The following is a 14,394-nucleotide window of genomic DNA, read 5'->3' as shown; positions in this document are numbered from 1 at the left end:
CGAAATTGAGGCTTAGCCCATGAGGGTTCTTGGCTTCACCCAGGAAAGAATTCAAAGGTGAGCTAGTGCTGTTAGACAGCAATCTTTTATTGAAAAATACTGTTCCTTATGAACAGGGCTAACACATAGCCTGTGTGCTCAGAGTCAGCAACATATGGGCCCTTCACAATTTTATTTATACTCAGGTAAACCCACTTTCAATTGCATGCAAATTAAGAGGCATGTCAATGCAAATTTAGGGGTGGGTATTTGTAACTTTCTAAGAAATAGGCAGTAAATTATGGGTTGTTGCCACAGAAAGGGTTGGTGACTTCCAGGTCATTGCCATGGCATTTATAAACTGTCATGGCACTAGTGGGTGTGTCTTATGCTAATGAGCAATGAGGCAGCTATGAATTGCCTTCATTGATATCTGCTTATTTGTGCTGGTTTCTTCACTTTATCCTGTCTGGATTATATCCTGTTTCGCTCAGCAGTGTTGTGACCAGAAAACAAGTCCTGCCAGTCTCCTACCTCATATCATGCTGTTTTGGTTTCTGTAGTCTTATAGTAGAGTTTGAAGTTTGGTGTGTGATGATTTTAGCTTTGTTCTTTTTGCTTAGGATTGTTTTGGCTATTCACTATGTTTTTTGGTATGATACAAATTTTAAATAGTTTTTTTTCTAATTGTGTGAAAAATTATGTTGGCAGTTTTTAGTAATTGTATCGAGTCTGTAAATTACTTTGGGCAGTATGGTCATTTAATGATATTGATTCTTGTAATCCATGAGCATGGAATTTTTTTCCATTTATTTGTGTTATCTCTGATTTATTTCAGTAGTGTTTTCTAGTTCTCCTTGTAGATATCCTTCACCTCCTCAGTTAACTCTATTCCTAGGTATTTCAACTTTTTGGCTATTGTAAACGGGATTGTGTTCTTCATTTGACTCTCAGCTTGAATGTTACTTGTGTACAGAAATACTACTGACTTTTGTATGTTTATTTTGTATCCTAAAACTTCACTAAAGTTGTTTATCGGTTCTAGGAGCCTTTTGGCAGAGTCTTTAGGGTTTTCAAGGTATAGAATCAAATCAACAGTGAAGAGTGATAGTTTGACTTCTTCTTTTCCTATACCAATGCTTTTTATTTCTTTTTCTTGCCTGATTGCTCTGACAAGGACTTACAGTACGACATTGAATAAGAGTGGTGAGAGTAGGCACCTTTGTCTTCTAGTTCTCGAGTGGAATGGTTCTAGCTTTGGCCGTGCAATATCACAATGACTTTGAGTTTGTCATAGATGGCTCTTAACATTTTCAGTCATCAATGACATTTCCTTGATGCCTCATCTGTGAAGACTTTTTATCATGAAAGGATGCTGGATTTATCAAAAGCTTTTTTCATTTCAATTCAGATGTTCATATGGTTTTTTGAGATGGAGTCTCACTCTGTCATCTAGGTTGGAGTGCAGTGACGTGATCTCAGCTCACTGAAACCTCCGTCTCCTGGGTTCAAGCAATTCTCCTGCCTCAGCCTCCTAAGTAGCCAGTTGCATGCCACCACACCCAGCTAATTTTAGTATTTTTAATAGAGACAGGGTTTCACCATGTTGGCCAGGCTGGTCTTGAAGTCCTGACCTCAGGTGATCCACCCAACTTGGCCTCCCAAAGTTCTGAAACTACAGGCATGAGCCACCATGCCTGGCCAGTCATATGGGTTTTGCTTTTTTTTTTTTTTTTTTTTTGAGATGGAGTCTCGCTCTGTTGCCCAGGTTGGAGTGCAGTGGCATGATCTCAGCTCACTGCAAGCTCCGCCTCCTGGGTTCACCCCATTCTCCTGCTTCAGCCTCCCGAGTAGCTGGGACTACAGGTGCAGTGTAGTCTGGCTAATTTTTTGTATTTTTAGTAGAGATGGGGTTTCACCATGTTAGCCAGGATGGTCTAGATCTCCTGACCTCGTGATCTACCCTCCTCGGCCTCCCAAAGTGCTGGGATTACAGGCATGATCCACCGCACCTGGCCTTTGATTTTATGGAATACTTTCTGTAGGATTGGTACCAGTTCTTCTTTGTATGTCTGGTAGAATTTGGCTGTGGATCCATGTGGTCTAAGGCTTTTTGTGATTGGTAGGTTTTTGTTATGCATTCAATTTCAGGACTTACTGGATTGTGTTTTGGTTATCATGTTCTTCCTGATTCTATCTTGGGAGGTTTTGTGTTTCCAGGAATTTATCTATTTCCTCTAGACTTTTTAATTTGTGTGCATAGAATTGTTCGTAATAATCTCTGAGGATCTTTTGCATTTATGTGGGTTTGGTTGTAGTGTCATCTTTGTCATTTCTGATTGTATTTATTTAGACTTCTCTTTTTTGTTTCTTTGTTAACCTAGCTAGCCAATATCAATCTTGTTAATTCTTTCAAATAAGCAATTCTTGGTTTCACTGATCCTTTGTATGAATCTTTGCATGCAATTTCTTTCAGTTCTTCTCCAATTTTAGTTATTTACTCAATAATTTGGTCTCTCTTAGTGAGAGCAGTCTTCCTGGCTTGTCTAGTTGGGCATCTTGTCCCCCTTCCCTACTTTCCATATTTTTGTACCAATCTTCTTTAAGTACAGGCATTCATTTGCTTTAAGGATAATAAATGTTGTTATGATAGAAATTCACAGACAAAGAGCCAATTTTCACATTTGACTTTTAAACCACACATTTTACATTTAAAGTAAAACAAGAGGTTGGAAACCTTGGTATTACTAAAAGCAAAAACAAAACAGATTTTCTAGATTTCACATACTATAGTTAACTTTTCAGTGTGCAGGCTTGATTGACCTGAAACGATAAGCAGAAAGAACTCGGGATATAGTATAAAGGAAGATATACTGAACCCTAAGGGAAGAAAATGGAAAAGATGAGGTACAGTGGAAAGCAAGAATGACCCTGAGAGAATCAGGAAAAGTATGAAAAGTTAGAGGAGGAAGACAAATGCTAACATTCTTACTTTTCCCTTTTTGAAATCTGTTAGGGTGTGGGACACATAGTGGAAAACTCTCAATAGGAATGGGGCACTTGATAACACTGGGTTCACATTGTGACTTAGTAGTCCCTTATTTAGCTTGGTGTCTTGTGAAACATAGTGCAACAACATGGTATAGCCGTAGAAGAGGGAAATGTTTAACTAGTGTGGTGGTATGAATGTGACCCTTATGTATTGGAAACTTAGTCCCTAGTACAAAAGTGTTGAGAGGTGAGATCTTTAAGAGGTGATTATGAGGACTCTGCCCTCATTCATGGATTAATGTCCTTTTTACAGGAGTGGGTTCATTATTGAGAGTAGGTTATAGGCCGGGCATGGTGGCTCACAGCTGTAATCCCAGCACTTTGGGAGGCCGAGGTGGGTGGATCACAAGTTCAGGAGTTCAAGACCAGCCTGGCCAAGATAGTGAAACACTGTTTCTACTATAAATAAAAAAATTAGCCAGGCATGGTGGCAGGCACCTGTAATCCCAGCTACTCAGGAGGCTGACACAGGGAATTGCTTAAACCCGGGAGGTGGAGGTTGCAGTGAGCCAAGATCGTGCCACTGTACTCCAGCCTGGGCGACAGAGGGAGACTCCGTCTCAACAACAACAACAAAAAGAAACCAACCAAAAAACAAAAAAGAAAGAAAGAAAGAAAAAAAAAAAGAGTGTGTTATAAAGGCGACTTTGGCCTTCCTTCTCCTTCTCACCATGTGATGCCTTCTGCCATGTTATGACACAGCACATAGGCCGATGCCCAATACAGCCCCTTGATCTTGGACTTTCTAGCCTGTAGAACTGTGAACCAAACAAACATCTATTGTTTATAAATTACCCAGTCTTTGTTTGGTATTCTGTCATAACAGCATGGAAATGAACAAAGACAGACGGTTAAAGATGTGGCAACACATTTATTTCCCTAAAGCCCATCAAAGAAATGCAGAAGTTCTAGAAGATGTCCTGGTTTTGGAGACTTAGAGGCTCAGAGAAGAATGAAGGACATACAGATACCCAAAACTGAGAAAACAAGGCTACAGGATGTAAGAGGTTTGACACTAGAAGGAACATTATAAGGCTAGAGCATCCATTTTAAAATGAGAAAACCCTAGATCAAAGACATAAAGTAAATTGCTTGAAGTCACACAGTTTGTAGGTAGTAAAATAAAAACCTCATGTCCAGTGTTGTCCAGAAGCTCACACATCTTAATGCTATATTTTTACAACAACCTTCTTGGTTAGATAATCAGTTGTGAAGATGGCACAAAATACCAGATCACTTTTATCTCACACAGTTAGTTGTTTTTTTTTTTTTTTTTGGTTTTGTTTTTGCAGCCTTCCACCACAGCAAGACTCTAAGAAAGCCTGAAAGTAATTTTGGGCCTTATCTGAGATGAAGTCAAACGCTCAGTAGCAAAAACGCTAGATTTAGCATGTTAACCAAAACTTTTCAGCAAGTTTATCAGAGCAGCAGCCTGTTGAAAAGGTGATATAATCATCCAAGGTAAACCTTTTGTCCCTCCAAAATACAGTGTAATATAAGTGATACTACAAATCTCTTGGCCTCACCAAATCTCTTTATTACATTCCATTTTGCCTTATCTACTCAGGAGGTACTTCAGGTTAAGCGCTCCTAATATGAAAATCTGAAATCTGAAATGCTCTAAAATTTGGAACTTTTTGAGTTCTGGAATGATGCTCAAAGGAAACGCTCACTGGAGCATTTTGGATTTCGGAATCTCACATTATGGATGCTCAATGCAAATATTCAAAAATCTAAGAAAATATGAAATTTGAAACACTTCTTGTCCCTAGCATTTTTAGTAAGAAATGTTCAACCTGTGAAAGCATTGCTCAGCCTCAAAAGCCAAGGGCATTCATCCTTAGCTATGTTATATGAAAGTAGAACTGTGCCAGGAAGTTTTAACAGTACATGGAAAAGAACCAAAGCCATAAGCTTTTATTATGGCTAAGGATGTTATCCACCAAAGCTTCTCTAGGTCCAGCAACCATTTGGGCTTAAAGTATGGAGTCAGAAAGATTTCTCCCCAGAAGATGGGTTTTTCTTTTGTATCAGATCATCAGGCTGCAAATTTTCCAAGCTTTTATGCTGTGCTTTCTCTTGAATGCCTTGCTGCTTAGAAATTCCTTCCGCCAGATACCCGAAATTATCTCTCTCAAGTTCAAAGCTCCACAGATCTCTAGGGCAGAGACAAAATGCTGCCAGTCTCTTTGCTAAAGCATAGCAAGAGTCACCTTTACTCCAGTTCTCAACAAGTTCCTCATCTCCATCTGAGACCACCTCAACCTGGACTTATTGTCCATATCACTACCAGCATTTTAGTCAAAACCATTCAAAAAGTATCTAGGAAGTTCCAAACTTTCCCACATACTCCTGTCTTCTGAGCCCTCCAAGTCTCTAGGAAGTTCCAAACTTTCCAACATTTTCCTATCTTCTTCTGAGCCCTCCTAACTGTTCCAGCCTCTGCCTGTTACCCAGTTCCAATGTCGCTTCTACATTTTCGGGTATCTTTATAGCAGCACCTCACTCTACCAGTACCAATTTACTGTATTAGTCTGTTCTCATGCTGCTAATAAAGACGTACCCAAGACTGCGTAATTTATTTTTAAAAAAGAAGTTGAATTGACTCACAGTTCCACATGGCTGGGGAGGCCTCACAATCATGACAGAAGGTGAAGGGGAAGGAAGGCATGTCTTACATGGCAGCAGGCAAGAGAGCATGTGCAGGGAAATTCCCCTTTATAACCATCAGATCTTGTGAGACTTACTCAGTATCATGAAAACAGCACAGGAATGACCTGCCTCCATGATTTAATTACTTCCCTCCCAGGTCCCTTCCATGACACATGAGGATTGTGGAAGCTACAATACAAAATGAGATTTACGTGGGGACAGAACCAAATCATATCAGTGTATCAAAAAGAAAAAGAGTTACTAACTCAGCTTTTGATTTCAGTTCTTTCTATTCAAGGAGAATTAGTATTAAAGTTTACACAACAAAAGAAGTTGAGAGTTATAAATCGTGAACTAATTTAAGAATAATGGATAATTAACATACCTCATATATTTATTATTTGGTTGTGAGAACACTTAAAATCTACTCTCAGGAATTTTCGATGCATATGTCAATTACTTGGATTTAGACATTCCACAATGTGTAAACGTCATCTTGTACATCATAAATATATAAAATTGTTGTCAATTTAAAATAAGTCAGTAAAATAAATAAAAAGAGCAGTAAGAGAGAAATTTTTTTGCAAATATTTTAAATGATATAATTGAAAATATCTACATTCTCATACCAGATTCTATAGTTAATCTGTTGTGAGATTTTTTTTCATACTGATACGTGATGAGAAAAGGAAAAATAACTTTAATAACCTTTCGAGATAATTATGATGTTCTTGGATATTATACCGATACTGGACAGGTTTTAACTTCTTAAAGGTTTTTGCAACACAGAGTCTGAGACCCTATCAATGAACAGTTTGTTCTCTGGTATGTTAAAATCCTTGGTCCAATTCTGCAAAACATACAGACACACACACACACACATACACACAAAGAAAGAATAATGAATATTTTTTGGGTGAAAATTCTCCCACTTTTAAGTGTTTATGTGTATGTATGTTTATATAACATATATATGTTATATATATGTATGTATGTTTATAAGGACACAGAATAATGCAAAATATATTTCATACATGAAGTTATGGTTTAAAAATGTTCAATATCCACTGCACTAGGCAAATATTTGCCCACGTACATTGGGAGACAAAAGAATGTCCACAGCATCTCAATTTTAAAAAATTAAAAAATAATTTAAATGTTAATGGAAGTATTAAGGTATAGCAGAGACTATATCATGCATTTTTCAAACCATTTGATTTTCATACTAGGCACATGCCATCTTCTCCATCTAGGTGGAGCCATGTAATTGTGTTCTGTTTAAAATGTGGGAAAAAATAATGGTCAGAAATGCCTTATGCAGTAATCGCCTTCACCTCCTCCTTCTCTTCTCTTCTCTCCTTCTCCTTCTTTTTCCTGTCCCCTCTCCTTCTCCTTTTCTTCCCTCTCCAGCTCTCATCTCTCTCCATCTTTCTGTCTCTCTGTTTCTCGCTCTCCCTCTCACTCTATTTCTCTCTCTCCTATGCACTCACATGCAAACACACACACTCCTGCTCTCATCCCCATTTCCATTTTGCAATCAAAGACTGCAAAATGTTGAACACACACAATGGAAACGGCCTGCATCCCTAGGTTCTCTGCTGCGAGGATGGACAAGCAGGACAGCTGTCCAACAAGATTTGTCTGCATCAGACATTGTATGGGCAAAAAATAAGCTACTGAATGTTTTAGGATTATTTGTTACTGCAGTTAATCTATCTAATTATACAAATAGATAAATTGTAGTTTAGTCCTACTACAGAATGCTATATAACAGTAAAAATCAATTATTTACAGTTACAATGAAAGTAAATCTCAGATGAATCTAAGCCTAAAAAACAAGTTGAAGAATACATACAATACAACTTCATTTATATATGGTTCAAAATATGCAAAACTAAGCTATGTGTTATTTAATATTCTAACTAATGTGTTAGAACTATAAGGAAGAGCAAGAGAATCATAAACATAAAATTAAGTATAGTGGCTACTTTTGAGCAGTAGTAATGGCAGAGGTTAGGATGCAAGGGCATACTCACAGGGAATCTGGGTTTAATAAAAATGTATTTTTTTCTAAAATGATTGTGAGTTCATGGGCATTTTTTGGTATCTTCTGTCTTTAAACCTTAGCTATATTTGTAATTTTTAAAATTTGTATATCTACTTAGTATTTTAATATTTTTAGATAAGAGTGACTGAAAAACAGTTCAATTATTGCAAAACAGAGAAAAACAAAGTAGTTTCCAGTTAGCAATTTCTCCAAAAGAATTTGGCAAGAAGAAAGATCACTAGGCGGATGTTCTAAAAAACTAGACTATGCAGCCAATAGAAATTGCAACAGAGTTATTCTGGAAAAAGAAAAACATATAAATCAAATGCCAATTGAAATAATTAATTTAACTTACAGTTTGGCTAAAATTGAAAAATCCATAATCATCTGCGGAACTGATACATGATATTCAAATGGAAGAGTTTATAAGCGTAAGTTCACGGAGTTGGAAGTTCTGAACAATATCTGGCTAAAAGGACAGTGGAGAATATTTTTCCATAGGCATTTGAAAAACTGTAGATACAATCATAACATGATATAAGTGAATAATCCTTTACTGATTCTACAGCTGTGATTCTCAATCTTTCCTGCACATTAGAATCATCTAGGGAGTTTTTTTTTTTTTTTTAAAGTCCCATTGTTCAGTTTGCACCAGACACAAAATAAATCAGAATATCTGGGGACAGGCCCTAGGCAATGGTATTTTTAAAGATCCCCAGATGATTTTATGTTCAGCCAACATTAAGGACCACTGAGCTAGAGCAACTCCTTTATGTCACAGTCGAAAGGTCTGAGGTTGCAAATTGTAGATTGCATCGTATAAGGTCACACAGCTGGTTAATGATTTTCTGTTCTTTTCCCTGTCTTCTGTCTTCAATTTTTAAATGTTGCTGCTTCCTCTATATTTTGTACATTTATTCACAACACTTCAGATTCTTTTAGCCTCAGCTATCTCTTATTCTAACCACTCAGTTTCACAGATGTGAAATCTGACACCTCAGGTCTAGACCTTGTAGTGCCTACCCTCTTCCCAGGAGCTTCTTTAATGATATGTGGTAGCAGACCCTTTAGAAATGCCCTTGGCACTCGCAACTGTGCAACTTGAAAAGGATGAAGAATTATAATGCTATGGGGTGAACCTATGACTAATGAGTAATGAAAGGCAATGAACTTGCTTTTCACTTTCATTCCCATATACTGGTAGCCTTGAGATGCATTTCATATGCCTCATTAAGCAGACCTGGGAGCTCGAACATCTAGTCACCTATAGCTGTGGGCAACTGCATAATGAATCTTTGTCCTGGCACTCCCTCCTTCCCTGCTAACCTTGTCTCTTTTCCACCTCCTTGAGTCTCACTTTCCAATAAAATATTTGCACTTAATTCTTTGGTTCAGTCTCTACTGTCTGGAGAAACCAAGCTAAGACATTACCCTTCTTCTGTTATCTTAATATTAATCTTTCATGGTCAATATACAATTTTCATTGCCCGGACCATGCCTGGATAATTGAGATGCAATGATTATTAAAAACATCATCATCAACTCAAGGTCCTTTATATATATGTTCTTCGGTGCTTTAAGAACCTTCCATATTCATTTTCTAGAGAAGGTGAAGGAGAAAAATGTCAACAAAAAGTAAAATGTTCCAGGAAAAAAATAGCTCATACAGAAAAAAATAAACTGATTAAAACGTGAAAAGAGATTGAGGAGGAGAACAAGATCAAAAGGAACCTGGAATTAGAAATGGAGAGTTGTTCAATAAGTCCTCTCTATCTAAACTACAATCAAAGTAATTCTTCATTTCCCCATAAAGAATGTCATTTCAACTATTATCAATATATTAAATAATCCTCTTTATCTATGCCTCTATCTTTCTGCTAATCAGATTAACATAGATGGCATTTATTCATTCTTTCTATACTCATCCAGTGTTAATTTGGTTCCATTATTGTTCTAGAAACCCAAATAATAAAATTACTTTAGTGGGAGATATTGGTATTGAGTAATTATTGAATTTCCACCTAAGTTCCTAAGTCAATAAGGAGAATCTTACCAAATACATCTAACTGTAAGTAAATGAGAAATGGAACATTTATTCTTCTAAAGAGTATCATACCCATATATGGCCACTGTATCCTTATTTGTTCCTATTCTTGGATATATTCACACCAACACTTGGCTCTCTGGTCATCATAGAACACACCACCTTTCTTGTTTACATATATTCTATAACTTGCTCCTTAGTAGAGTCTTTATTTTCTCATTTATAAGTCCCCAGGTCTCTTCTGAAATTCAAGGGCTTTTCTTCCCATATTTTTCATTTATTCCACAAATGATCTTTACTACATGAAATATATCTTGTGATACAGTAGATAATATGACAACACATTCTATCTCTTCATTGAGTTTACCTTTTAGTGGAGGTATCAAATAGAAATGAGATAAAGAATACAGATTACCACAAATAGGATGCAATAAATACTAAATACATAACACACTATTAGAAAGAGTAGTCAGGGAAATCTTGTCTGAGGAGAGAAATGGGATGTAATGGTCTCATGGGGACCTCAGAGGGAAGTTGAGACCTAAAGGATAAGACTGAGTCAGCCAGGCAAATTTCTACCAAAAAAGCATTCTAGGCAGAGATAAGTGATCGCAAAGGCCCTCCCTGAGATGGATAACGGTTTGATAAATTCCAGGAACAGAATGGGACCAGTATAGCTGGAATATAATGAAAAATCAGTAGAAGAGCATAAAATTAGGTTAGAGAAGACCGGGCACGGTGGCTCATGCATGTAATCCCAGCACTTTAGGAGGCTGAGGCAGGTGGGTCACCTGCAGTCAGGAGTTCGAGATCATCCTGGCCAACATGGTGAAACCCCGTCTCTACTAAAAATACAAAAATTAGTCGGGAGTGGTGGCAGTGCCTATAATCCCAGCTACTAGGGAGGTTGAGACAGGAGAATCGCTTGAATCTGGGAGGCTGAGATTGTAGTGAGCCGAGATCGCACCACTGCACTCCAGCCTGGGCAACAAGAGTGAAACTCCATCTCAATAAAAAAAAAAAATAGGTTGGAGAGAATATAAGTACTAGATACTTCGGAGTTTTGTAAACCAAGATATGGAGTGTGTATTTTATTATAAGAACAATAAAAATCCTTGAAGGATTTTTCAGCTAGGAAAAAAAAAAAACTTAGCCTGATTTTCATTTTTGAAGATTTCTCAATTTACTCTATGGAGAAACAAGTTAGGAGGCTGGTATAATCCAGTAAAGAATTGAAGAAGGCATTAAAGAATAAAATGCACATAAAATAAATACATGTCAAAGATGACATTTGATTCATTAATTAATGAAAAAACCAGTAAGATGTTGCAACTAATTAAAAAGAGAATCAAACAACACATGTATATTAACAATCAAAAATGCTTAGATGAATTTCAAATACAGTAGATGCAAAACTGGTCAATTTCCACAGGGCAATAATCAACTGAATTTCTATGAACAAGAATCATTTGCATGACTATAAGTTTTCTACAAATTATAAGATCGCTAAAATGCTCAAAGATGATGAAAGTCACAAGTAAACAGGAACAGTGTGCTAGACAGGACATCCAGTAATCTTTATTTTTTTTCTTTCAAAGTCTTTTTTAATTTTTCCTGACAGGAGCCTGAATTAGATAGAACAGTGATAGAGGACACAGAAAACAGTGCTGAATTACAGATATGTTGCAAAACTTCATTATTAAGATCCAAATCATCCTAGCTTCGATGTAACCATCACAAACTAGAACAAAAAAAGATATTTAATCTAGCATGAGAGCTGTTACTGAGGAACTAAGTGATGTCAGTCCCTTGAGAGAACAGGTGCTTGGTTTTCCTTCCCTTTGATGTCAGCTTTCCGGTGATGCGGTGATGAGACCTGCAGTAGTGTTTGCTTAGTTTTCACAGTCCAGTCAACCCTAGTCCTGTGACTGCTGTGTTAGTGTGATCAGTTCAAACTGTTCTGGTGTTTGCATGGCTGGGCAGCAGATCTCTTGACAGGGCTGCTCAAATTGGTTGCCCATCTTTTCTCTTCCCTACCAAAGTCCTGAAGGCTGAATGAACTGACAGCCCATTGATTGTCAGCTTCTGCTACTCCTTGGCCAAAGAGGCTTATGAAATACATATGGATGTCCATCAGTGTTCCAAACCCTGCAAGACTTGAAGTGCATTTTTGGACCATAGTTCATATGAATTTAGTAATAGCAGCCTGCGCAGCTGTTTTTTTCTGAAATCTTTGTATTACTTTTTCCAAATGTTCTTAACTAATTTTGGAGTCTAGACTAGGAAATGTCAATACTCTCTAATATGCCGCATCTCCACTATTCACAATAGCAAAGACATGGAATCAATCTAAATGCCCATCACTGACTGGATAAAGAAAATATAGTGCATATACACCATGGAATATTATTCAGCCAGAAAAAAATGAGCTCATGTATTTTGCAGAAACATGGATGGAGCTGGAAGCCATTATCCTTGGCAAATTAACATAGGAACAGAAAACCAAATACTGCATGTTCTCACTTACAAGTGGGAGCTAAATGATGAGAACTCATGGAGATAATAAGGGAATGAACAGACACTTGGGCCTACTTGAGGGTGGAAGGTGGGAGGAGAGAGAAGATCAGAAAGAAATAACTATTGGGTAATAGGCTTAGTATTTGGGTGATAAAATTATCTGTACAACAAACCCCCATGATATGAACTTACCTATATGACAAACCTGCACATGCCCCTATGAACCTAAAGTAAAAGTTAAAAAAAAAAATATGCTGCATCTCTTCACAATGCCTGGGGACATTTAGAGAAGACATTATTCATCAGTTAAGTAGATTAGTGATATGGTACCAAGTTCGCTCAGCTACTGCCATGGCATTTCTTAATTTTTAGCTAGTCTCCACCCATGGGCACTTTCTTCCCTATCTATTCTGTTGTTCTTTCTTATCCACTCTCTCCACATATCCTCCTCATTGTGGTCACTGACTCTTACTCCCTGTGTTCTGAGATAATGTATGTGAAAGCACTCAATATTCTAAAATTCTACACCAATGTAAAGTATCAACATTACTATAACCCATATATTTCCAATCTAGTTTTGTGAGTAGGTGGGTGTGTGCAATGTGAGTGAGTGCATGAGTACAGAAGAACAATGCTCAGTTGTCGTGAACAGGCCCCCATCCTGGACTAACATCTCCATTACCCTCCCTACACAGAAAGAGCCTGAACTTATATGAAGATAGGCAAGACTCAGATACACCTAACTAATGACAAGTTTCAGATTTGAGGCTTTTTTTAAGAAGCACAGCAGTAGAAGTCCTTTCCTAGTTAATGTAAGAAGCAGATACAATTTGTTTGTAGTGTCTCACCTTTCCTATCCCCTGACATTTATTTTTCTTTATCATAAAACCCAATGCCCTCTACTATTCTCCAGCAAGTCCCATCTTCCTTATTGGTTAATGCCCCAGTATCATACTAAGTAATGCTTGGTGCTTTCTAATTACCTTTCCCCCAAACTCAAACTCTCGTGAATTTAGGCTATGGAAGAAAAATGTTCTATTAATCTGGTCCACCTGAGAATATGACAAGATAATAACAATATCCATATGGGCAATTTCATGTTTAATAATTTGATAATTGTTATAAATGGGTGATGGCTTTAAAAGTCTCAGAAAAACTTTTAAGAAAGAATACTTTCTAAAAATCCCTTAATTTTAGAGGTGATGCTTTGACATTCATGAAGCAATCCTTAACCTGGAAAAGGCAAGCAATGAAATGAGGTGATAAACACTCTAAAAACCAGATGGAATATTGGTCAAATGCTGTGTGGCGGCAAGAAGTGACACACAGCGGCTCTCCGAGCTGCTCTAAGACATCCACTAGAGCCTAGAATCAATCACTTTTCATACTGAATAGACCACAAAAGACAAACCTCATTGCTACCAGGGCCATATACTCACAGAAAACATTAATCTAGGACCATATAATATTTTAAAAGGTCTTTTTACAAAAAAACCATATAACATTTTTAAAAGGTCTTTTTGGAAAAAAAGATAAATCCAAATTGCCCTGAAATTAGTTAGAAAGTTAGGAATAGAGAACATAAAATATATTCACTAAGTGGATTTTTTAAAAAACTTTAAAAGCAATTTAGTTTCTTGATCATAAAAGAGAAAAAGAGAGTGAAGCAATCAAACAGGCATGAGGTCAAGAGGTGAAAATACAGGAAAGAAAAGGTAGAGGGTCAAAGAAAAAAGAAAATAATATACATAATCCCAGGTACTGCTGATCATAAATATTTTGTCTTTATGGTTTTGATTAATAACAGCAATGAAATTCCTAGAGTCATCTAGTGATCATCAAGAGTCTTTATATAATTCATCTTGCATTGACAAATTGTAATTTTACTATGACTGTCTTTGAAGTAAATGCCTACCTACTTCTTGGAAATGTCTTCAACTTTACTGGGAGATAAACAGAATTGAAGTTTGAATCCCTACTTGGCTCAGGCCCATAGAATCTATCGTAGTGCCACCCAACAGAAATATAATATAGGTCACATCTGTCATTTTAAATTTCCTAGTAGCTATATATTTTTTAAAAATTAAAAGTATATCACATTTAT

Source organism: Pan troglodytes, chromosome 4, assembly GCF_028858775.2.
Source record: "Pan troglodytes isolate AG18354 chromosome 4, NHGRI_mPanTro3-v2.0_pri, whole genome shotgun sequence".
Lineage (NCBI taxonomy): Eukaryota > Metazoa > Chordata > Mammalia > Primates > Hominidae > Pan > Pan troglodytes.
This window is presented reverse-complemented; position numbering follows the sequence as displayed.